Genomic DNA, 23,965 nt, shown 5'->3' with positions numbered 1-23,965 from the left:
TCAAATTCAAACAAAGCCAAATGATCCAACTGAAGACTGATTTGTGTGGCCATAAAGAGCAACAAAATCTTCCTGTTCCTGTTGGTAGCAGAACTATGATTATGGCATAGCAAAGTGAGTGATTCTTAGGGCTGGGTCTCTCCTCCAGCCCTAAGAATCTAGGGATTGGCTATCCAAAGTACAAATTTTTAGAGACTCTAACAGTCCTCAGAATAGAAGCAACAAGGGTGTGATAGCAAATATCCCTGTAAAGAGTAGACAGCAAAAGAATAGGACACTATTTAAGCAGAAATTCAGTTAAGATTCACAATTCTGTTCCAGAGAAACAGTAAGCAAGCATTTCTTGGAATCCTGCTGAGCACAGCTGATGGAAGAAATTCGGTCATATCAGCGACACACTTACCTGACCAGGGTGCCAAGATCAAACTGTTCTACTGCCCACGAAACATGTAGATGAAGAAGTGACTGTGCCACTTTTGTAAGGGTACTAAAGTTTCAGAATTATCAGAAACTACTGCGAAGGTTTAAAAATTTTTAAACTTATTACCATATTGGCATTAATCATCCTCAAAATTCTACCACTCACTTTAAAAACACTTATCCCATTGTTCTTGCCACTTTCTAAAGTGCTTCTCAAAGCTCTTTCATGAGTGTTTTCACAGTCTGATCAAAAATATGGTGAATAGTGCTGTTGCATGTCATCCAACAAAAGCAACCTTATAAAAATATTACAGCATACCTTTATCAGTTTTATTCACCAGATTTAACACCATATAACTTCTGGGCCCACTAAGTTAAAATACTATGAAAAGTAAATGTTTTGAGTCAATTCAACATCAAGGCATCCACAACAGCACAACTAAAGACACTTTGAAAGATGACTTCTAGAACAGCTTATGAAATGGCAAAAGTGATCAAATAAGTATATTTGAAGTGAAGAGGAGTATTTTGAGAGTAATTAATGATGTATCTTTTGCTATAATGATTTTTAAAATTTAAGCACTCACCATATTTTCTAACCATGTATGGTAAGTGAAACACCCTGCGCTTCAGGTATGCTGAAGTTTCTAGCTAAGAGCTCATTCTAAAATCAGTAATTAACCAAAACACTTACTACCAAGTTACTTACAAGCACTCTACTACCTATTAGAGTTAAAACAATCATTTTGGGGAAATTAGACTTTTACTTATGTTTTTAGAAAGCATATTTATATGCCTGGCATAGATGAAAGGCCTGCAAACATTTTATCTGCCTTGTTCTTGGGGTTATTAATAAATTGCCATTTAAATCTGTTTTGGAGGGCCAGGGAGATAGCTCAGTAGAATAAGTGCTTCCCTGGCAAGTGCAAGGGCCTGAGTTCAATCCTTGGTTCCATGAAAATATAAAAAAATTAAAAATAAAATAATTCTGTTTTTTATGACTGACCAAATAGCTCAGCAGATTAAAGGGCCTACAAGCAGACACACTGACCAGGGGTTTGATCACCAGGTCTACTGTGCCGGCCCCACCCATGGGGTGTGCTGAGACAACAATTGAGGCTGGGTGTGGTGGCGCACAACTGTCATCCCAGTTCTTGGGAGGCTGTAAACAGGCGGATCACTATGAGTCCTATCTAGTAGTGAGACCCTGAACACCCTGTAGACTCTTCTCTAAAATACAAAAACAAAATAAAATAAAAAATCTGGTTTTTACTGAAAACTTTCAATGCTGTAATAAGTTGATGAAGGTATCTATTGCCAGGTACATAGAAATTCACAACTGAGGCTCTCTGCCTTCCCAGTAATCATTATACATAAATATTGCAGAGGATCCACATGCCACAAGAAGGTAGATTTCAGTCCTAAAAATTCAGGATGAGTATAGATTAAATAAATGTAATTCATTAATATAAACTTACTCCAGTGCTTATCCAACCCATAAACTATAAATAAAATGGAAGGAAATAAAATTGAGATAAGATAAACATTTAATATAGAGATTGGGAATATAATCATGTAGTAGAAAATCCCCCCTTTGGGGAGCTAGCTCAGTAGAATAAGTGCTTGCCTGGCAAGCACAAGGTCTGAGTTCAATCCCTGGTTCTGTCTCAGAGAGAGAGAGAGAGAGAGAGAGAGAGAGAGAGAGAGAGAGAGAGAGAGAGAGAAGAGAAAAAATCCCTCCCCTTCCCCTCAGCCAACCCACCAGATGCAATAGCAAGCAGAAACTGAAATAACATGCAGGATTTGGAGGCAGACATATTTATACTGACAGGCACTGACCAGGATCACTCCCAAAATATCAAGCCCTGGTCTCTGGGGCTCTAGGGCTTATAGTGGATAAGCCAGCAGGAAACAACTGATCACTGTGATACATAGCTAGTCACTGTGATGCACATTATATAAACCAATCCCCAATTTACAAACCATCCTGCCTCTGCACTTCCTGCTTGCTTATCCACTATAAGCCCTATCTCTATCAGGGCTTGATAGTTTGGGAATGATCCTAATCAGTGCCCATCAACATAAAATAAATCTGCTTCCAAATCCTGGGTGTCACTGCTGGTGTTTCTGCTTGGCATTGCAATCGTAAGACCATAGTTGTTTTCAGAAACAGTTACTATAGTGCTCTGATTTTCAAATACAACTTCTTTTCTGCAGAATTTTGAATTATCTCTATACTTAGAGATATAAGGAAATGTGTCACTGCTATTAAGTCCCATCCTATGTGTTTGAAGTTCATTTGCCATTTGCCTTGGAAAGAGCCTTGCTTTACCTGTACACAGCCCCAAATCTTCCTTAGTTTTCTTTGCTCAACAATGCCTGGGTGGAAAGAATTCTACTGCCCTCTGCTGTTGCTAAAAGCAGAGAACACAGAGGGAACTGCACCTGTGAGTGAAGGCTGAGCAGTCAAGTCAACAGCCCTGCCCTGCCTAGGAGGGAACATGCTTGCACAGGCCTTAGCTCCAAGCTAGGCAGATGTCGTGGTGTAAGTACAGCAGGCACTGAGGCAGGTTTAGAAATGCCAAGAAATGAAATAGTCAGGTAAGTTGTATTTGTGCCTCAATTTTCTCATTTTTAGTAATGCAAGGTGGATGTGAGTTTATGTCAGATGTTTAAAATAGTATCTGGATGTCTGCTAACTGATAGCTCTTTGGAGCATCTTTGTCAACTACTATGAAATCTTCTCAGTTGTATTCATTGACACAGCCCCTACTTGATGATGGTTCTGTGCAGCCATTGATAGATTGTTATGCCCAGGTACAATTGCACAGTTTTGCACTTGGGGTAGGGTTCTATACCTTTTGTTTTTAGTCTTGGGCTATTTATTTATTTATTTATTTATTTATTTATTTATTACTTTGAGACAAGTTGCACTATGCAGTTTAAACTGACTTTGAACTCGTTCTGTAGCCCAGGCTGGACTGGAATCCATAGCAATTCTCCTGCCTCAGCCTCTCCAGTTCTGGGATTATAGATATGTGTACCATGCCCAGTTCTAGTCTTGGGCCTTTTAGAAGCCGCAGTATAGAAAACATTTTAGGGTAGTACTTAGGATTGAACCCAGGGACTTGGTACTTGTGCTACATCCCCATCTCTTATTTTTAATCACTAAATTGCCGAGGCTGGGATTGAACTTGTGATCCTCCACCACAGTCTCCCACATTTCTGGAATTATAGGTGTGTGCCACCATGCCCAGCTACAGCATAGGAAACTCTTAAGGATCTGCTTAACATTTACAATCTTAGGTCTAGGAAAAGGGAGGTAAAAGATGAATATTTCCCCCTTTGCCCTGGGGTAGACTTTTCTGAAATGTCTTATGAGGTTCTCAGAAGGTCTAGTGGTACTAAGAATCAGTTGCTTATAGAGGAGGCTAACACCATGTGTACACTTCCCTCCTTCTTCTTTCCCTCCTGCGCTTCTATATGTCTACTCTGTGTTTGCTTGCCAAGTGACACAGAATCAAGCCAACAGCTCAGACTATGCTCATAAGGGAGCAGGGATGAGGCACAATTACTTCTTCTCTTTTAGCTGTGTCTTTGCATAGTGCTAATATGGTAATTTACATGCTATGTCTATTTTCAGGATGGCTTTGTCTATTTTACTGATGACCTTGCACCCCTTTCCTTTAGTGTCTCAAATCTTACTCCTTTCACTTGTCTTTTCCCTAGTATTCAGAAACTCTGTGTCTTACACAGTTCTTTCCCTTCAAGTCACTGCCTAATTTCTTGAAACAGGAGTCTGCACTTACTGCCCTCATCTGATCTGCTGTCATTCATTCCTCCATCCACTAGAGTCTGGCATCTTTTTCCTCCACTGCTCTGAAGCTGGTCCTCCCAGCCACCTACACAGTGACAATTCAAATTTCTATAACAAAAGTAAAGCTGTCAAGCTGGGCAGGATGAAGTATCCAACAAAGTGCAATCCATTCTATAGACAGTTTTGTGAATGACTAGAATAAATGTGATACTACTGACCTGCAACAAGCACTTATAACATTCTAGGAATGCTACTAACTGCTTTTGCATGCATCCATTCCTATTTAATACTCAAAACAAGCTCATAAATTAGGAATTACTTCCCTTTTTCAATTGAGAATATATATTCAAGGTGGTTGACTTATCTGACAAAACACTCAACTTGCTAGTACAGAGCCAGGACTTAAATCCAGTTCTGATTTCCTAGCTGTTGAGCTCTTAACCAATTTGCTAAACCTACTGTGCTTGACCTAGTATTGATACTGTACTGTGCAGTGCTGTGAGGAAGGTTTGCCTTCACTGATTTAAAAACATAGTCAAAGGAATCCCTTTATATAACACTAGAAATTAAATTAGAGGCTAGGGCCTGGGGGTGGTGATGCATGACTGACCATGGCACTCAGGGAGGCTGAGGCAGGAGGATTGCCACGAGGTCAAGGCCAGCCTGAACTGCATAGAGAGAGCCTGTCTAACTAAGTAGACAAGAGCCTAGGGCTCAGGGGATATAAGGAAGTGGAAAGTAACTGCTAATGGGTAAAGGAATTCATTTTGGAATAACAAAAACACTCTAAAATCGATTGTAGCAATGGGTATACAACTCTATGAATGTAATGAAAACCACTGGGTTCTGTGCTCTGAATGGGTGAATTTCATAGTGTGGGAATTATATCTTGATTAAGCTATCTTTGGAGTGGTGTTTGAAAGCACAATTGTGTAGGAGGCCACTGCTATTCATAAAATTCAAAATAGTTGTTCAAAACGTGGTGCTTGCTTTTCACGTGCTTGAACCTGTGGGGTGCAGGAACCTGTGGGGTGCAGGACTCAGGGTTCCAAGATTGTTGCTTTTCAGGTCCTTGCTGCTCAACCTCAAGTCAAACTGTGACACGTTTTTAGCTAGAAAGCCTACAGGCAGCTCAGGATGGAGTCTGACTGCTGTCCCTTTAAAAGAAAAGAAACAAAGAAAGATTATCTTCTACCCTGAAAGTAGCACTAGGTTACTTGAATGCCTGCCAGGATGTCATTAGTGGAGTTAATTAGGGACCACATCTACATATCTCTGAGGTTTCCCTATCCACACTGCCTCCTGATACAAGCTCATTGTTCTGCCTTAGAAAAATAAGTGTCTAGTAAGTTTATGTATCTGCCAGTGTATTCACTCCTGCACTGGATGATGACTCTTAGAAGGGTGCACACTGTGTGTGTGTGTGTGTGTGTGTGTGTGTGTGTGTGTGTGTGTGTAGAGGAGGTGTCCTGGCTTTGAAAAGTAGAGACAAAAAATGAATCCCAGCTCACAGGGGAGGGGCCCAAAGTGAAAGAAGGTGACCAGTTTGTCAAGACCATTAACTATCTGCTTCTACTGGCCCTATTCCTTCAACGCCATGATTAATTTCTCCCTAAACAAACTGGAGCTGAATCACCCATTTTCTGCCTGTAACCTTATTAACTAATGACTGCTCAGGGAGACTTCCCTGTCCTTAACAACTCCCACCCTGACAGTTCCCTTTCCACACACAAAACTAGAACTCTTGAGTACAACAGCACAGACAGGATCCTATCAATCTTGTGTGAAGGTGTTTGGCTATTTCTCAGTGCCCCATTCCTATTCTACCAGCTACCCAAAGAGCATCCTAGAACTAGGAGTTGTTTTTTTCCCTTCTGACTCCCTCCAAAATAGGAACGAAGGTCCTGTAAATCTACATGCAAAGGAGTTGGGGAAGAGATAAAAGAAAGACTTGAGAGAAAAGCTGGATACTCAGGTAGGCCCTTGAAAGGGGGCATTACAGGTTTACCAGGTGAAGAAGGTACAGGTGAAGCAAGTGACCAAGCATCTGCTCTCCCTGATTCCTAAACTCTGAAGGGTACAAGCCCAGGATGTAAGCTCTGTGCAGTCCCTTGGGTGATGTACCTTCTGTGTCTTTGCCTGACATCTACCTGGGCTGGGCTGACCACAGGACACCCCTTCACAGGCACCCCTCTAAGAAGACCCTCAGGTCACTTTAAGGAGTGATTAAGGGTGAGCTGAGGCAGCAGAATATCCTAAAAGAGTGCTCTGAAGATTAGGTGTGATTTAAACAAAGAGTAACCCCAAAAGCTACTCCACTTTTCCCAAAGGGCTGCACACTTTTTTGTTGGTACATGAGAGCCTGACCTTCTAAATAGTAGAAATGAAACAGGATTGGTAACTTTTATAGAGTGCTCACTGAACTGATAAAACTGGAAGTGGGATAGCAGACAAAGGAGTTCTTTTGGTGAAGTTTCTGATTCCTCATTACATAGGGATTCTAAAAGTTCCTTGGTCCAATTTTCTGTAAAGAAAACAGGAAAGAGCCGTAGCGTGGGGCGCAGTAGTCTGAGCACACATCTTTGCCCACCTCTTAGCTGTGGCACTATTAATGGGTACAAAAGTTGGGCTTCAACTGCATGTCCATAGAAGTGTTACTTTATTTATTATATACATTTATGATATATTAAAAGAAAGGGAAGGAAATTATGGCATCCCCTGAGTGAGTGTTCCTGTATAAGGAGCTTCAATTATTCTCATTTTATAAACCAGCAAGTTGGGGTAGGGTCAGAGTCTATATTCTATCTGTTTTCAAAGCTTCTTTCTTCAGTGGTCACTGTGAGGTGGGTTAGAAGCAATAAAACTAGACAGAAAGGAGACCAGGAAACTGAGAATTTAAAATTGTAGTTTTAAAGAAAAACTGCGGCTTCGCAAGAACATCAGCCCAGTTGATTTACTTTATTTCTTCTCTCCCCAAACCTGACCAAGTAGCGCCCTTCATCTGCAAATGGCTCTGCAGGTTCTCTTTTCACCTGCAAATTGCCCTTGCTCGAGCCCAGAAAGCAGCTGCCCGGGATGCAGGTGGCTAAGGCGCATTTCCCCTGCAAGCCCCCAGGGCTGCCTGTACTGTGGGCTGGCAGTGAGAACGCAGGTCGGAGGTGACCCACATCACTAACAGACTGCAGTCTGTGCCCTACCCCTAATGTGTCATGCCTCATTTCTTTGAAAACCTGCACACCACTCTGGAGTCTGTCCTATATTTATTTCTAATAAATCTTTTTCATGCCTTTTTTTTTTTTCCGATGAGCCTTGAACATTCTTTTCCCTTGACAGGAGTCAGTGAACCTGCCTGCTTATTTTGAAGGAGTAGGTTAAGTTCCTTATGTCAGCCTCTGGGACTCAAGAGCCAGCCCATGACAACTGTCCCTTTTATTAAGTAGTGCAATCATCTATTGTTTGCATGGCACAGTACTATTTAGTTCTCCAAATTTCTACTTCACAGTAATGTCTTTGTCTGATGACAGTGTTGTGTTACCAGCAATATGTTGCACTGTTGCTTTTGCAGTATAATTTTTCAGTGAATAAGCTACTGCAGTGAGCTTTTCAAACCTGTACTCCATCTACAACCAATATGGTACTGCTGAAGATGCAGGTGGAGCTCTGCCCATTGGATGGCAGCTCATAGTCAAGCTTCCCTTTAGTACTGGAAAATACACAGCACTAAGTAAACAAATTGCTTTGCCTATTTGACTTGGATTCGCAGTGTGAGTCAAAGCACTGCGGAATTGAAGTCAATTTACACAAACTAATTTTTTTAAAAAAATATATTTAGTACAGGGTCTACAAGGCCTCACTACACAGATCAGACTCATAGTGATCCTCCTGTTTTCAGCCTCCCAAGTGCTGGGATTATAGGTGCACACCACCACGCCCAGTCTCAACCGCTTTCTCAGCTTGCCCCGGGGGCGGGCTGGCATGGAATGTGGAGCTGGGGTTCTGAATCTCCAACCTTTGTGTCTGTCTAAGCAGGCAGCTTTAATCAGCTGAGCTATCTGGCGTGCCCTGCACAAACTAATTTAAATTTTTTTTATTCCTATGTTCTTTATTCTTGTTAGAAAGGCAAGAGCGCCAGGAAAGGAAAACAAAACAAAACAAAACAGGACAAAAGAAAAAGAAAGAGAAAAAAGAAAAATACCTCTCTTTTGGCCCTTGGTCATAACTTTCCTTCTGAGCTCCATTTGTACATAAGTTCCACAAGAAGGCAAAACCCCTGATCAAAAGAGCTGATGCTTACTGCATTTGTGGCTGAGCTACCATCTATCAGCAATTCAACTTTAAGTCACAGGCCAACAAAGCTCAGTTTCCTTCCACAACTGGTTCAAGTGCTCCATTAAAAAAGTAAAAACATACTCAAAGCACTCATAAAATGTAAAAGAAAAGAAAAGAGCTGGACATTTTCTAGGACGGGAAAGGAGCGCATCAGTCATTGCTCTGTCAGGAACACTTCCCAAATTTGCTCCAAAAGCCAAAGCTGAAGTAGGAATTTCTTTATCCAACAGGAATACAAAGAGGGGCTGACCTCTGATCAAATGTCCCTGTGTAGTTTTGACAAGGAAATTTGCATGAAAACTGTCCGCGGGATCCTGATGACAGGAAAAGTTCAGTTGCAGCACCGAATAGAAAGCCAGAGGTCAAACTCCTTAAACAGGCTGACAGAGAAAAGCTGGATTCCCTCCACTGAGCATGTAGGAGGTTTCTCAAGCCCCAAAGGGTTTTACAGAGGACAAATGTAGTTTTGTCCGTCCTTCAATACTCATCACTGTCTTTTAGGCCTTAGTTTGAGCAAATAATCTTCATTTTACACAGAGTGGTTAGGATACAGAAAACTAAACTGATAACATAAACATCACCATGCATCTAATTTGTTTGCCCTAACTATTACACAAGAACTTAGAAACCTACCAATTCCTTGAGAGACAGTATGGCAATAATTGGTATATCATGACAAGCAGTACGTAATTAGAAGACCAGAATAGCAGGCATTCCAGGCGTGACCCTATTATTACACATTCCTTTTTTCAGTGCAGTTACTTAGTTCACAGGTATCAGCATATACAGTTAGCCAGGGTGAGAATCCTACCAATTAACTGCTAGTTTCAGAAAAATGCTGAGGATTCTCAGGATCATTGCCTTACCCATCTTGTGCATATAACTGTATGGCTTTGCCCCATCATGTTTCCCAGCTTTTCTCCTTGCCCTCTCTTCATCGTCCAATCCTCAAGTTCTTGCTTTCCTTTTAATTGTGTTATACATTTCTATTTGTATTTCTTCTTTTAAGTTCTTATACTAGGGAGACTATATGATATTTACACATGTGGGTCTGGCTTATTTCACTTATGAGTATATCTTCAAGTATTTATATATTTAAATATAAATACTTCAAGTTTATCATTCTTTATAGCTGAGTCATACTCCACTGTATAAAAATACCACATCTTTTTCATATATTCCTCAGGTGACGGGCATCTTGGTTGTTTCTGAGATTTGACTATCACAAATTGTGCTGCTATAAACATAGGTACACATATATCACTATAATATGCCATTTTCAGTTCCTCTGGGAAAATTCCCAGTAGGGGTATAGATAGCTTGAATGGGATTTCCAGTCCTAGTTTTCTAAGGAGTATCCACACTGATTTCCATAATGGCTGTACTAGTCTACATTCCCACCAGCAGTGGAGAAGGGTTCCTTTTCCCCCACAGCCTCTCCAACATTTGTTGTTAGTTGATTTCTTTAAGCTATTCTTTCTGGGGTGAGTTGGTATCTCAAGTAAATGTTTGTTTGTTTGTTTTTTTAAAAAAAGGGTAATAAATGAAAACAAGAGGCAGGAAAAAAAAAGTCACAGGAAAATCCTGCTACAATGCTGTATATGGTTAAATTTCTTAATTTCTGTGTAAAATTATGTAATTATTTATTAATATTTTTAATTTTTTTATTTTTTTTCATTTTTCTCTTCATATTCTGCAGGGCCTTATAGTTTAACATATCAGTACTTGATGAAAAATACCTGTTCCATGTTATGCCTAAGATGTTTGATATTCAGACAGATAGTAAGGTTAAGCTTAACAGCCTAGGTTGTAGGGTAATAACAATAAGCTTCTCTTCTGGAGGGTTAACAACCTAACTTTGCAGACCAAAAATTAGAGAAAAAGGAGGGCTGCAAGGACAGCCAACATTTTGGCCCTAGACTTTCAAGGTCAGTGAGGACTCAGGACACAGGATAACCTGTACAGTAACATCATGTAACTCAGTTGTGTCCCAAATTTTCTGATCAAGGAGATTATGGGGATACAGAGGAATGTGATCAATGACATAGAGTGTGCCTAAGGAGAGTCACATGGAGAGAAAACATTCTCTCAGGCTTTCACAGAGAGTAAACTGGTCAAGCAATAACCATGACTCATCTAGGTGGCTGACACTCACAAAGGATCTACAAACTGTGGTACAGGGGCTCAGGATAAATCCTGAGGGGATTTCACTGACCTTATCAGATACAAAAATTACATTTCTTGTTATATAGGTCTTGCTTTATCTTGGTGTTAACCATCCAGCCTAAAAGTATGAAAACAAAGTATAAAAAGTAAAGACATATTAATATGCTGAGCTGTAAAAGGCTCAGGTAAACAACTTTGGACATTGCCAGTCTTACGGAAAACCCACTACTATTATGGACTACTGGACTACATGGGGAGATTCTGCTGAATTCAAGCACCTACAATATTTAAATGATAATGGAATGCCCTTCTCTGACAAAATCAACCAAAAAAGTGGGATAGAAATGAATGACCATTTTGTATCTGTATACTCAAAATAGGATAGATATACAGCTCCATTCTCTTAATTCCATGAATAGAGAGGTTTGTTCTAATAGTGTTTAAGACAGGATATCATGTCTGCATCTTGTACAATGAATAACCACTAAGACAACAATATGCAATGTATTAATTATTGAAAATGTACTAGTAATTGGTTGTGAAACTGTCTCATTGATATTTATTTTTCAATAAAATTATTTTTAAAAAATTTAAAAAAGAAACCTACCAATTGCTTTCACGTTTCCTCCTTCAAAATGCTATCAGAAGACCAAAAGATGTCTTCAAAGTGTTAACAAAAAGATTTGTGTGTCATGTAACATTCACAGTAAACTAAAGACATTTATTTGTGAAATCATTTAGTTCCAAAAAGCATTTACTTTTCCTCTCAATTAGAGTATTTGAGAGCTGATGATAAACATACTTGTAAAGAGATCCTTAGCATGAAGCCCAAAGTGCCAGGCCAGAATAGCATTTCAAAATGCCACACTACAGTCCTGTCACTGACTTCTCACCCCAGTCACTTTCCATTGCATTAAAGAACAATTTTGAAGGCTGTGTTTCAAACATATAGGAGGCACTGAACATGTAGGGAATGAAAGAAATTGTGCACAATCTTGACAATTATTTGGGAAAAGCAAGCAAATGAAGAATGTTCTTTTTCCTTCTGAGACAAGTCTTCACTTGTTGAGATTTTTTTTTTTTTTTGAGATCTATTTTTAATTTGGGACCACAATGCAAGATTATGGTTAAGTGCATGAGCTAAAGAATGCAATATCTTGGTGCAACTCCCAGGAAACTTCAACAATTTAGTCATTTTGTGTTAGTCAATAGATTTCACTAAACTTCAATTTTTATCTCTGTAAAATAAAGATGATGGCATATGTCACATAATACCTATGAAGATTTTGCTATATTCAATTTTCAGTGAGTGGCAGGTAAATAACTCTCTAGTTTTATGCCTGGTTCCATATCAATTCCCCATAATAGGAATTCTTACCTCATCTTCTGGTTTATGGCTGAAAGATCCTTGAAGTTTTGTGTGTTCCAACAGTCTTAATGATGCTAATTGGTCCTCATTCTAATTGATTCTTAACAGTTCTAATTGCTTCTCATATCTAGTGTTGTGGACCACAGCAATATCCCCGGCTAATATGACATTGTAATGCCTGCCAGAAAGCATTATGATTTATGAGAAGACTTCTGTCTATTGAGAGACTTTGATCCTGGTGCCAGTCATCCAGGAAAGGAGGCTTAATTGATTATCTCAAGTCTGATAGTCTCTTTTCTAATAAGAGTTAAAATAACTAATTCCTGACTGTTGGTTTATCTGCCACATACTTTCATATGCAAAGCTCTTCTCTTTCATAGGCTTTTCCAAAGACACAAGACACCTAAAAAGGACGTTTCAATGTGTAATAATTGGTTTCTTCAAATAGCCCTAGGCTTTTTCCCCTTCTCTGTGTCTACTAAATCTAAGACGTCAAAGAGGAAGAAAGCAGGAAAACGGAATCTGAAATTAGAGTTAGAAATCTAGGCCTGCAGCTCTCCATGAAATATTTATTTCATTACTTATCCTTGGAAACTTGTTAGCCTAGTGTTTGCAAAGTAAGCAATCCATAATTTAGGAGTCCAGATGAGCTGATCTTACAAAGAACAACATCTGACATACAGGAAAAGGGGACATGGTCGAATGTGCTTCCTTGGTTTTAAGCCAAGAGGGTGTAAGACCTTGATATCTGATCTGCACCCAGCAGTTCTGACCTTTCATTGATATGCATTTATTGTACGTTGATGCCTCTGGGAAGAGCCCTTATAAGTATGATGAAAATGTTTAAAATCATTGTGTTGTGGATTAGCACTTATAAAAACAGATTTGGTCACATCAGAAAAATTTATGAGCTAACTAATTCTGCAATGACTGATTTTTCTAAACTCAAACATGATTTTCTATAAAGTAATTCTTCTTCAGTTAACCTAAGCATAAACATTTCAACATCTTTTAGTATTAGAGAGCTAGGAGAGAAGCAGATTGAGATGCACACACAAGCAACACACTCAGCCTGGTGTATCCACCACAAGCTGCCTTTACACAAACACCATCAATGCACACATCATACACGTGGCTGGGTGTGTGTGCCACAAGGTGACTTTACACAAACACAACTGTATGGAGATACAGTTCACTTACCCAAAAGTTCATCCTTGAAAAAGTACACAATTTGGTAGCTTTTGTTTTTGTTTTGGTAGTTGTTAGACTGTTCATAGTTTTATAACTATCACCACTATTTAACTTTAAGACATATTAAACACTTCAAAAAGAGTGATTTATTTGCAAGATTGTTTTTACTGTTCTGAGTCCTTTGCATTTTCAGGTGAACTTTAGGGTCACTGTCCATTTTTGCAAAACTAGCAGGTTGAATTTGATATGGATTAGGTTGAATTTGTAGATCAGTTTGGGAACTATGGCCATCTAAACAATATTAAATCTTCTGATTAATGAACATGAGATGTCTTTTCATTTATTTAGGTCTTCCTAAACTCCTTTCACATATGTTTCAGAGTATTCAGTGATAAGTTCTACATGTAAGGGCTTTTCCTTTGGCACAAATGAAAAACAAGAGAGAAATAAAGCAGGTCTTTATTGCTCAGCGCAGAAGGGACGCTTAAAGAGAAGTAAGGAACCCTCTGATCTGAGACAAAGAAAGCTTGGGCTTTTACTGAGCCCCTCCCCTTCCCTCCCCTCCTCTTCTCTCCCCTCCCCTCCCCTCCCCATTCGCTCCCCTTCCCTCCCCTCCCTTCCCCTTCTCCTTTCCTTCCTTTCCTTCCCTGTATTTAGTACAGGGTCTCACAGCTCCAACTTGTAGTGATGTCCTGTTTTCAGCCTCCCCAGAGCTGGGCTTTTGTGCGTCTGCGCCACCACACCCAGTCTCAGTGACAAGCTGGGGGGGGGCGGGGGGAGGGGGCGGCCGGGCATGTGATGCTTTTATTGGTTTCTGACAGGGGTGAAGCTTGGAGGCGGGCAGAATGGCTGTTTGGAAGCTGATTGGGGACCGGCGGACAGCATGAGGTCACAGGAGCTGACTGTGGACTAGCTGGCGCATAAAACAAAGATGTTTACTGTGGGCTGAGGGGAGAGGAAGGAAGTGGGTTATGTGCGGTTGTACCTTCTTTTTAGGTAATGAGGAGCAGCTCAGTACCTTGTTGCTTGTGAGGTAGGCGCTTATGCCACTGAGCTGTTGCCCCTGCTCCCTGCGCTATTGTTCTTGCCTTGAGCACCGCCATGATGACTGGGTAGGTTCCATGTGGGCAAAACCCCATCACTACATTACTTTAGTTAAATTTATTTCTCTTTTATTCTTTTGATACTATTGTTAAGTACAGTTGTTTTCTGAATTTTGTTTTAAAATTTTTCATTGCTCATATGTAAAAATACAATGTATTATTGTGCATCCTGCAATCTTTCCGACCTCACGTATTAAAACTAACCAACTTAAAGGATCCCCTATGGTTTTCTATATTAAAGACCAGGTATTATGCAAATAGACATGTTTTTCCTTTTATGTTTCAATTTTGCATACCTTTTATTTCTTTTTCTTGACAATTGCCATGACTAGTTCTCTAGTACTATTTTGAACAAAGGTGTCAGAAGCAGACAGAATTATCTTGTTCTTGATCTTTGAATAGCAACATGCCATCTTTTGTAATTAAGAAATCAGCTATTGGTTTTTCAAAGGAAGCATGTAATAGGCTGGAAAAATTCCCTTCTATTCCTACTTTGTAGAATAGTTTATCATGAAAATGTGTCTCATTTTGTGAAATGATTTTCCTAGTCTCTTGTGATGATCATGTAGTTTGTCTTTTATTCTGTTTTCAAAACTGTCAACCTTTTATTGGTTGTAGTTTATTTATTTATGTGTTTAGTACAGGGTCTACAGGGACTGGCTACACAGATTTGGTTTGCAGTGATCCTTCCTGATTTTCAGCCTCCCAAGTGCTGGGATTACAGGCACGCACCACTATGCCCAGTCTTAGTCGCCCTCTCAGCCTGCCCTGGGGGCTGGGCCTGCTCAGCAGGATGGGGATCAAACCCTTGGCCCCTGAGTCTGCCGAAACAGGGGCTTTAATCCATTGAGCTATCTGCCCGGCTCTTGGTTGTGGTTTATAATCCTTAGATGTTTCTGCATTTTGTGTGCCGAGGTTTTGAATCCTTTTTTATCTTTTTTTTTTTTTTTCTTGTGGTACTGGGCATTGAACTAAGAACCCTGTGCTTGCCGGGCAAGCCCTTATTCTACTGAACTATCTCCCGGGGCCTCTTGAATCCTTTTTTGAGCACTTTGCATTCATAATCATTAAGAATATTGATCAGTAGTTATCTTTTCCTTGAATATTTGGTTTTTGTATCAGTATAAAACTGGCCACATAGAATGACTTGGAATGTGTTGTTTATTTTTCTATTTTGAAATAATTTGTGAAAGATTAGTTATAATTTTTCTTTAAACATTTGATAGTAGATTTTACCAGTGAAACCATATGGCATTTGCTTTATTTCTGGAAGTTTTTTTTTTTAATTATTACTAATTCAATATTTGTTTGTTAGATATCTATTTAGACTTTCTAATTCTTCTTGAGTCAATGTTAGCAGCTGTGTCTTGCTAGGAATTAATTTATTTGTTTCAAGTTATCTAATTTGTTGACCTATAATTATTAATGGTATTTAGCAATTTGAATCTTTGTCCACCCTTAGATTGTTGTAGGCAACTGAATTAGATAAAAATATTATAGGCTGTCAGACAGGGCTAGGCCCCCAAGGAGACAGTATGGAAGACAAGACCTTGCATCTGTAGAGAGACAGACACTTCTGCTATGGGCCAGGCCTCAAGACAAAAGATCAAACAGAAGCTTACCTCCCTAAAATTAAGCATCTAGGATTGATAATCACCTTGAGGAAGCCAGGCAGAGTCACCAATCCAACCCCTACGGGAGAAGCCCCTATTCTACATTCATGCCTGCTTACTAGGTGATGCTCCCATTTCCTAGATTTATCCAATTTACCTTAGCAATTGTGCTATTGTGCTTGTGGTCCATATTCATAATTTTTTTCTTTTCTTTTCTTGTTGGTACTGGGGATTGAATTCAGGACCTTGCACTTGCCAGGCAGGAGCTTAGGCTGCTCATCTATCCCCCAGCTTTTCCTGGCCCTTATTGGTTAACTATACTTTTGTCCCACTTCATGTGCGACTTCCCATGTTTCCATCTTAGACCCACCTCACCTCATGGTTTGCTCTATAAAAATCCCAGGAAAAGACAGAGTCCTAGGCAACCCTCTTGAGTCCCCCTTTGTCCCTCTCTTGGACAGAAGCTTTTTTCCCCCAGTATATATTTTCTGCTCTTAACTTCCATTGTTCTTAAAATTCATTCTTCAGTTTTAGAGAATATGAACTCGTCCCAGGTATCTTTTAGATTGGGAGTTTCATTGCCCTATATCAAGATCAGTCTACCTAAAAGCTTGTCATTTTTGCTTCTTTCTCTTTTATTTGTCTTTACAAAAAACCAACTTTGGGTTCGGTTAATATTCTCTGCTATTTTCTATAATTGATTTCCATTCTGATATATTTGGGTTTAGTTTTCTGTTCTTTTACTAGTTTCTTCTTTTAAAGGCATAAGCTAAGTTATTGATGTGAGAAATTTTTTATTATTGTTGAGTTATTGTTGAGTTGTCTATTTCTCTCATTATTCCTTATATTTTTATTATTTATTTATTTATTCCTTTTTGCCTCATATATTTTGGTGTTCTATTGTTAGATACATACATGTTTATATAATTATTATGCGTTCTTGATGGAGTGACCAGTTAACTACTCTAAACTGCCCTTCTTTATCTCTCATGGCATTGTTATAATTTTTTTTATGATGTAACCACTGATATTTTGTCTAATATGATGTAACCACTGATATTTTGCAAACACTTATAGTAGTAAATTTCCTTTTAAGTATGCCTTTTTCCATATCCATATATTTGGCATCTTGAATTTTCATTGTCATTTTCTCAAAGTATATTTTAATTTCCCTTTAATTTATCTTTTGATTCATTGGCTACTCAAGAACATGCTTAATATTCATTATTTATAGGTTTCCAAATTTTTCTTTTGCCATTGATTTCTAATTGCATTTCCTTGTGGCTAGACAATATACCATATGTGATTTTAACCTTTTCAAAAACCTTAAGGTTATTTTAAGCACTAACATATATTTAATTCTGGAAAATATTTTGTATGTACTTGTAAAGAATATATGTTATTTCCTTCCTGGGTAATCCTAGAGAAGTCTGTTAGTTCTAATTTGATTTACAGTATTTCCCTTGTCTTTCATTTACTTATTTATCCTTGGTCTTAGTGTTATTTCCATTATTAAAAGTATATTACTGAAATGTCTGAGTTATTGTTGAGTTGTCTATTTCTCTCATTATTCCTTATATTTTTATTATTTATTTATTTATTCCTTTTTGCCTCATATATTTTGGTGTTCTATTGTTAGATACATACATGTTTATATAATTATTATGCATTCTTGATGGAGTGACCAGTTAACTACTCTAAACTGCCCTTCTTTGTCTCTCATGGCATTGTTATAATTTTTTTTTTATGATGTAACCACTGATATTTTGTCTAATGCTATGGTCACTCTAGGGCTCTTGTGATTGGTATGACCTTTTTGTATTTTACTTTAAGCATATTCATGTCTTTGAGTCTAACATGTGTCTCCCACAAATAGCATATAGTTGAATTCTACTTTTCTACCCCATTCTTGCAGATTTTTGTGTGAGTGGTAATAGGGACTGAACTGAGGCCCTAGTGGGACCTGGTGCATGCTAGACAATGCTAGGCAAGTTCTATCATGTAGCCTCGCCTCTCACCCAAAGCTCTTTTGATTGGAGTATTTAATCTATTTAATTAGTATAATTACCAATAAGGTAAAAATTTATCTGCCTTTTCCTACTTACATTGGCTATATCTTATATCCTTTCCCCCTCTATCCTCCTTTACTGAGATTTTAGGCATTAGATAGATACTTTCTAATGTACCACTTCAATTCCATTGTTGCTTCATTTATAATATATATCTTTTTTTTGTGGAACCGTGGATTGAATTCAGGCCCTTGTGCTTGCCAGGCAAGCACTTATTCTACTGAGCCATCTCCTCGGCCCCTATAATGTTTGTCTTTGAGTTATTTTCTCTGTGATTACCTCAAAAATTAAAGTAAATAACTTTACTTGTAAAAATATAGTTTATATTAATGCCAATTTAATTTTAGTAACAAAATTTTTGTAGAAGTCCCCACCAGCTTCTCCTCTCAGTCCAATAAGTCAGTATTTGTAATCCCAAAGATACGTTATTGGAATCCCACCAAGTTAATTCCAATCTACCACTTCCAGTGCAGCCCAAAGTGAAAGTAAAGACACTAAAACATATTTATAATTAGTGAGGAGCCAAGGGACCCTAAGTCCAGCCACAACAGTGGCTTTCCAGAACCAAGAGGCTGCACTCGGGTTTTATTCAGTGGAGGAGTAGCTTGAGAAGAATGACTGAGAATAGTGGGAAGTAGGTGAGTACTATGAGCTGAGCTAGGTGGGTGGCCTGCATTCACCTCTGCCATATGCAGAGAGGATATACAGAGACAGTAATCTGCATTATGCTATTGAGATAGTATCTAATGTTTCAGGGGTCTGGTGCTTCAGTTCTGATGTACTCTTTCAAGAAGCTCGATCCCAGCTGGCAGCATGCAGCATTGCCTATTTGTCCTATCTCAACCTGGCTCACATTAAAGAGCAGCAGGTGCAGCTTATCAAGGAAACACACATGACAACTATAAAGACTATCACCAGCACCTCAGCTAGACCAATATACATTACTTAAGGCCAATTGAAAGGATAAAGAGAGGTCCAAGCCAGCTCTGTACATATCAATATGAGGAAAGAGGGTCAGGGTCCGCCAAAATGGAGACAATCACTCTTCTTTCAAGAAGAGCCGCTCAGGTGGTCCTCCACAAATTTTATCTTGTATAGCTCCATTTTTTTTTACCTTTTCTTTGTGCTGTAATTTTAACATGAAGTATATCTTTATACATTAAAAGATCACTCACACAGTTACCTAATGATTGATTTATAGAATTGACTTTTTTTGTATTTTAAGGAAGCGTCTACAGGGTGTTCAGGGTCTCACTGCTAGATTAGACTCAAAGTGATCTGCCTGTTTACAGCTTCCCAAGAGCTGGGATTACAGGCACGCACCACCATGCCCAGTCTCAATTGCCCTCTCAGTGCACTCTGGTGGCGGGGACAGCAGGGCAGGTAGGCAAGCCGGGGATTGAATCCTCTGCCTCTGCGCCTGCTTGCAGGCACTTTAATTCCCTGAACTATTTGGCCAGCCCTTAGAATTGACTTTAAATCAGGAGAAATATTATAAGTAAAGAAGTTTATCCATGTTGTTACTATGTTTTCCTAATAGATAAACTGCTGTCTCCTCTCTATGTCTTTGTGTAGTTTTATGTTCCTGTATGATACCACTTGAGTCTGTGATGCTCCTTTCAGTATGTCTTATAGATCAGGTTTTCAAGGAAGAAACTTACCTTTGACCATGTTTTTTAAGATGATAGTATATTAATTTATTTGTTTTTGAAGAGCAATTTTGTTAATGTAGAAATCTTAGTCAACAGGTTTGGTTTTTTTGTTTTGTTTTGTTCTCCCCTGCACAGCTGTTTTGGCATGTCCTTCTACTGTCTTCTGCCCTCCATAGCTTCTCTCTCTCTCTCTCTCTCTCTCTCTCTCTCTCGCTCGCTTTCTTTCTTTCTTTCTTTCTTTCTTTCTTTCTTTCTTTCTTTCTTTCTTTCTTTCTTTCTTTCCTTTCTGGTCTTTTGAGACCAAGTCTCACTATATAGAGTTCTGGTTGACCTTGACTCAGTGTGTACCCCAGGCTGACCTCAAGCTCATAGCTATACCCCTCCCTCAGCCTCTTGGGTGCTATGGTTACAATCATGTGTCATCATGCCTAGCTCGATGTCCATAGTTTCTGAGAAGAAATCAGTTATTAGTTTCACTTCTTAAATCACTTCTCTCATTATTTTGAAGATTCTTGCTTTGGCTTTGGGTATTTTAAGTTATGGATCTCTTTGGGTTTATTAATATGAAATATTGATTAATATTTTCCATCAATTTGGAAGTTTTCAGGCATTATTTTTTAAATATTTTCTTTTACTTTCTTTCCTTTCTCTGAGATTCTGTTATATGCATAATATTGCAAATGGTGGTATGCTATTTGTCTTTTAGACTTTTTAATTTTATATATTTATTTTCTTGCTTCTCTTCATTACCTGGATAACAGCAACTGATTTATCTTTACATATGTTGATTCTTTCTTCTGTTGGTTCAGACTTGTTAATGAGCCCTTGTACTCCACAATTTTTACTTATTTTCTCCTTTTAATACCTTGTCTTCATATTGATGCTATTTGCTAGCTGTTGCACTTCTATTTTAAGCTCTTCAGGTACAGTGGTGCCTCAGATCTTAAATTTAGTTCATTTGTGATTCTGGGGGAAGTGTGTGCATTCATTTTCATTTAGGGAAGATGGCCGCAGTTGTGTTCTTCATCCTTTGTGGAGTTTGCAAATGGAAGAAAAATTTTGCCTAGCACTTCTGTTTAGGAATGAAACTGTTCATGAACAGAAGGACTTGTGGATGGAGGTATTACTGTAAGTATCCCTTAGTTTTTCAGATTGACTGATTTAAAATCTCATCTAGTTAATGTGAGATTTGAGCTTCTTCTTAAACTGTTTATATTGACTACTTTTTCCTCTGTGTATTGGTCATATTTTTCCATTTCTTTATGTGTATCATAATTTTTAAAGAAAAACTGAATGTTTTCAATAATGTAATTGGTTATCTCTTGCAATCATATTTACCTTTTTCAGTTTCTTGTTCTTATTGTTCTTGTTTTCTTCTTTTGATCAGTTCCTTTCTTAAGCTAATTCTATGAAGTTTGTGTTTTTGTTAGGTGTGGCTGCTAAAGTCTCAGTCTGGTAAGCCTAGTGACTAGTCCATGGTTAGATAGAGATCTTTTTTTTTTTTTCTCGGAACCGGGTCTTGAACTCAGACCCTTGCGCTTGCCAGGGAAGTGCTTATTCTACTGAGCCATCTCCCCGGCCCCTAGATAGAGATCTTGTTAGGCACCTTCAACAAGTGAATCTCCCAGCCCTTGATGCATAGGCTGCTGCACCGTTAGGGGCTTAGCTTCAGTGGGTTAGAGTAGTTCTTCTTCTGCTTCACTTCTTGCTTACTCAGAGCCTGAATGTCATTGAGAGGTGAAAGAGTAGGACCTTGGTGGGTCTCTTCTGATCATGTGCACAGCCCAGTACATGCATCTGGCCTTCTAGTTTCCCCAGTCTGTACAGGAGGTTTTCAAAACTTCTTGTCACATGTAACTCTCTCACTTTCTGTTTTGAGGGTTTTTGCTAGAGTTTTGTTTGCCCCAAATGATTTCCTCCCTGCTGGTAGTTGTTATGTTAAATGATTGCCACTGATTGTTTTCTACATTGAACATAGTCTGAGTCAACCCAGTTACTATTGAACTCTCCAAATTAGGAGTTCCCAGGAAGCTGGTAGACTTGGCAAATTAGAAGGTTCTTTAGAAATGGTGTGTTGAGGAGCTCTTAACCCAATCAGTGGGGCTGGGGAGATAGCTTAGTAGAATATGTACTTGCCTGGCAAACGCAAGGGCCTGAATTCAATCCCCAGTTCTACAAAAAAAAGAAAAATCTGTCACCTCTAGTGCCTATCCCTGCTGAGTTGTGAAGTTGGGTTTTAAGACTATAATAGACCAAGGGTAGAGAGAAAGGGTTTAGAGCATATTAAAATGCATAAAACTGACTGTTCTTATTAAATATCAGCCATTCTTCTTGTATAAATATTCCTTGTATTGTTATGAAACTTTGATTAACTTCCAGTTATAAGAAAGTTCATTTGGACACTTTGTTGCCAGTGTTCACCTTGCTGATATGAATGAGCAGATTTTCGCTATACCTACAATGCTAGAAGTTCTTCACACAGGTTATCTTTAAAGGGAGAATCAAAGTAACTACATTTGATCTTAACATAGTTCTACAGGGCCCTTATGTTAGTCCCAAGCCAGTTTGCCAACACATACATTCACACTCCCCAAAGTAGAGATGATTAGTGATTCACAAACTCTTCTCAACAGAATAGGAACACTTTGGATTCAGAACAGATTCAGTTGTGAATAGAAAGTATAGTGATTATCTAATAACTTTATAGCAAGGTTAGTTGCCAATGGTTCCTTTCCCCAATTTGCCTTGCCCCCAGTAGACAGACATATTTTTCAGCTAATGTAGTGAGACAGCAAAATTTTCTTCACCCTGATTGTTCATATGCTGTTATATAATTAGTTTCTGTGCTGGGGTTTCTCATAAAATCATCAAGTATGAGTTGTAACTCTTAGGAATTTAAGAATACCTTATAAAGAGACAGGAGCCAGGGAGATAGCTCAGTGGTCTAAGTGCCTGTCTGGCGAGTGCAAAGACCCAGGTTTGATCCCTGACACCACATGCCATGCTGCCAAGTTGGCCACGGAAACCAGATGTGATGGCACATGCCTGTAATCTCAGTGCTGGGGAGGCTGAAGTAGGAGGACCACTACAAGTCTGAGCTGCATAGAGAGGCCCTGTACCAAATATATAAATTTTTAAAAGATGAGAAGAGATATTTACATTCATATGACAAATGCTTATCTCTAAATTATAGCTTTTTGGTATTTCTGAGAAAAAAACTAGAAAAATACTGGCAATTAATACAAGCAATACAAAGAAGAAGAAACCTGGATGATTAATACACCCATAAAAAAAGAAGAGACAATGTGTATTGTCCCCTCCTAAACTATAAAATTAGTAACTCTGAATGCTATTCATTTAAATTGTTCTGGAAACATTTCTGAAGAACATAAATTAGAAATGTGAATACTGAGAATCTTACTTAGGGATCTAAAGTTTATATCTAATAATTAATATTTGGGAGATTTAGTTCATCTCTAAAGTAAGCATATATTGTATGCATTCACAGACAACCTTAGCTTCTTAATTTGTGATAGGCACCATTTTTTTAAGTGGAGCAGAAATTAAATGACCAGAATGACTTTGAGAGGGAAGAGGGAGTAAAAACATAAGGCAGTAGCCCTCACAATATTTTTTAAAAAGTAAAATAATGTCTACTGCTGAAATGTGTGATAAAGCCTTAAGTGGTCAGAAAGGGCCGTCAATCACTGTATACAGATCACTGCTACTGAACAATCTACTGAGTGCAGAAATATGAAAATTTCTGAAATAGAAGCCTGAATAATATGTTTCCAAGTTGAGAAAATTTTCACCAGCTTCTAACTGGAAAGCATTGAAAACTAAAGTCCGAGTAACACTTCATTTATTTAAAAAAAAAAAACTGAAAATGGCAAAGCAATACGTTTCATTTAACAAGTAATGCTCAGAGCTGAGAAAAGATGGGCTGTGACAGAGAGGACAGCATCAGCAGGGTGTGGTGCCCAAGGCATGAGGCCCAAGTGACTGAGACACCTGCTTGCCCTTTTCAGTTCTGATCAAGGATCTATTACTAGGCTGTCATTATCGAACTGAATGATAAAGGTTGAAGAAATACAGATGTTTGAGTTAGTTGGAATAAAAGCATCTGTATTTAAGTACAATGCCATTTCCCAAAGCATCAATTTTTCTTTTTCTTGAGAACTGTTGGTTTCACTTTTACTTAGTATCATTTTGCTTTCTGCTCTGTCATTCCTTTTT

This window comes from Octodon degus, unplaced genomic scaffold (genome assembly GCF_000260255.1).
Source record: "Octodon degus isolate 3935 unplaced genomic scaffold, OctDeg1.0 scaffold00030, whole genome shotgun sequence".
Lineage (NCBI taxonomy): Eukaryota > Metazoa > Chordata > Mammalia > Rodentia > Octodontidae > Octodon > Octodon degus.
This window is presented reverse-complemented; position numbering follows the sequence as displayed.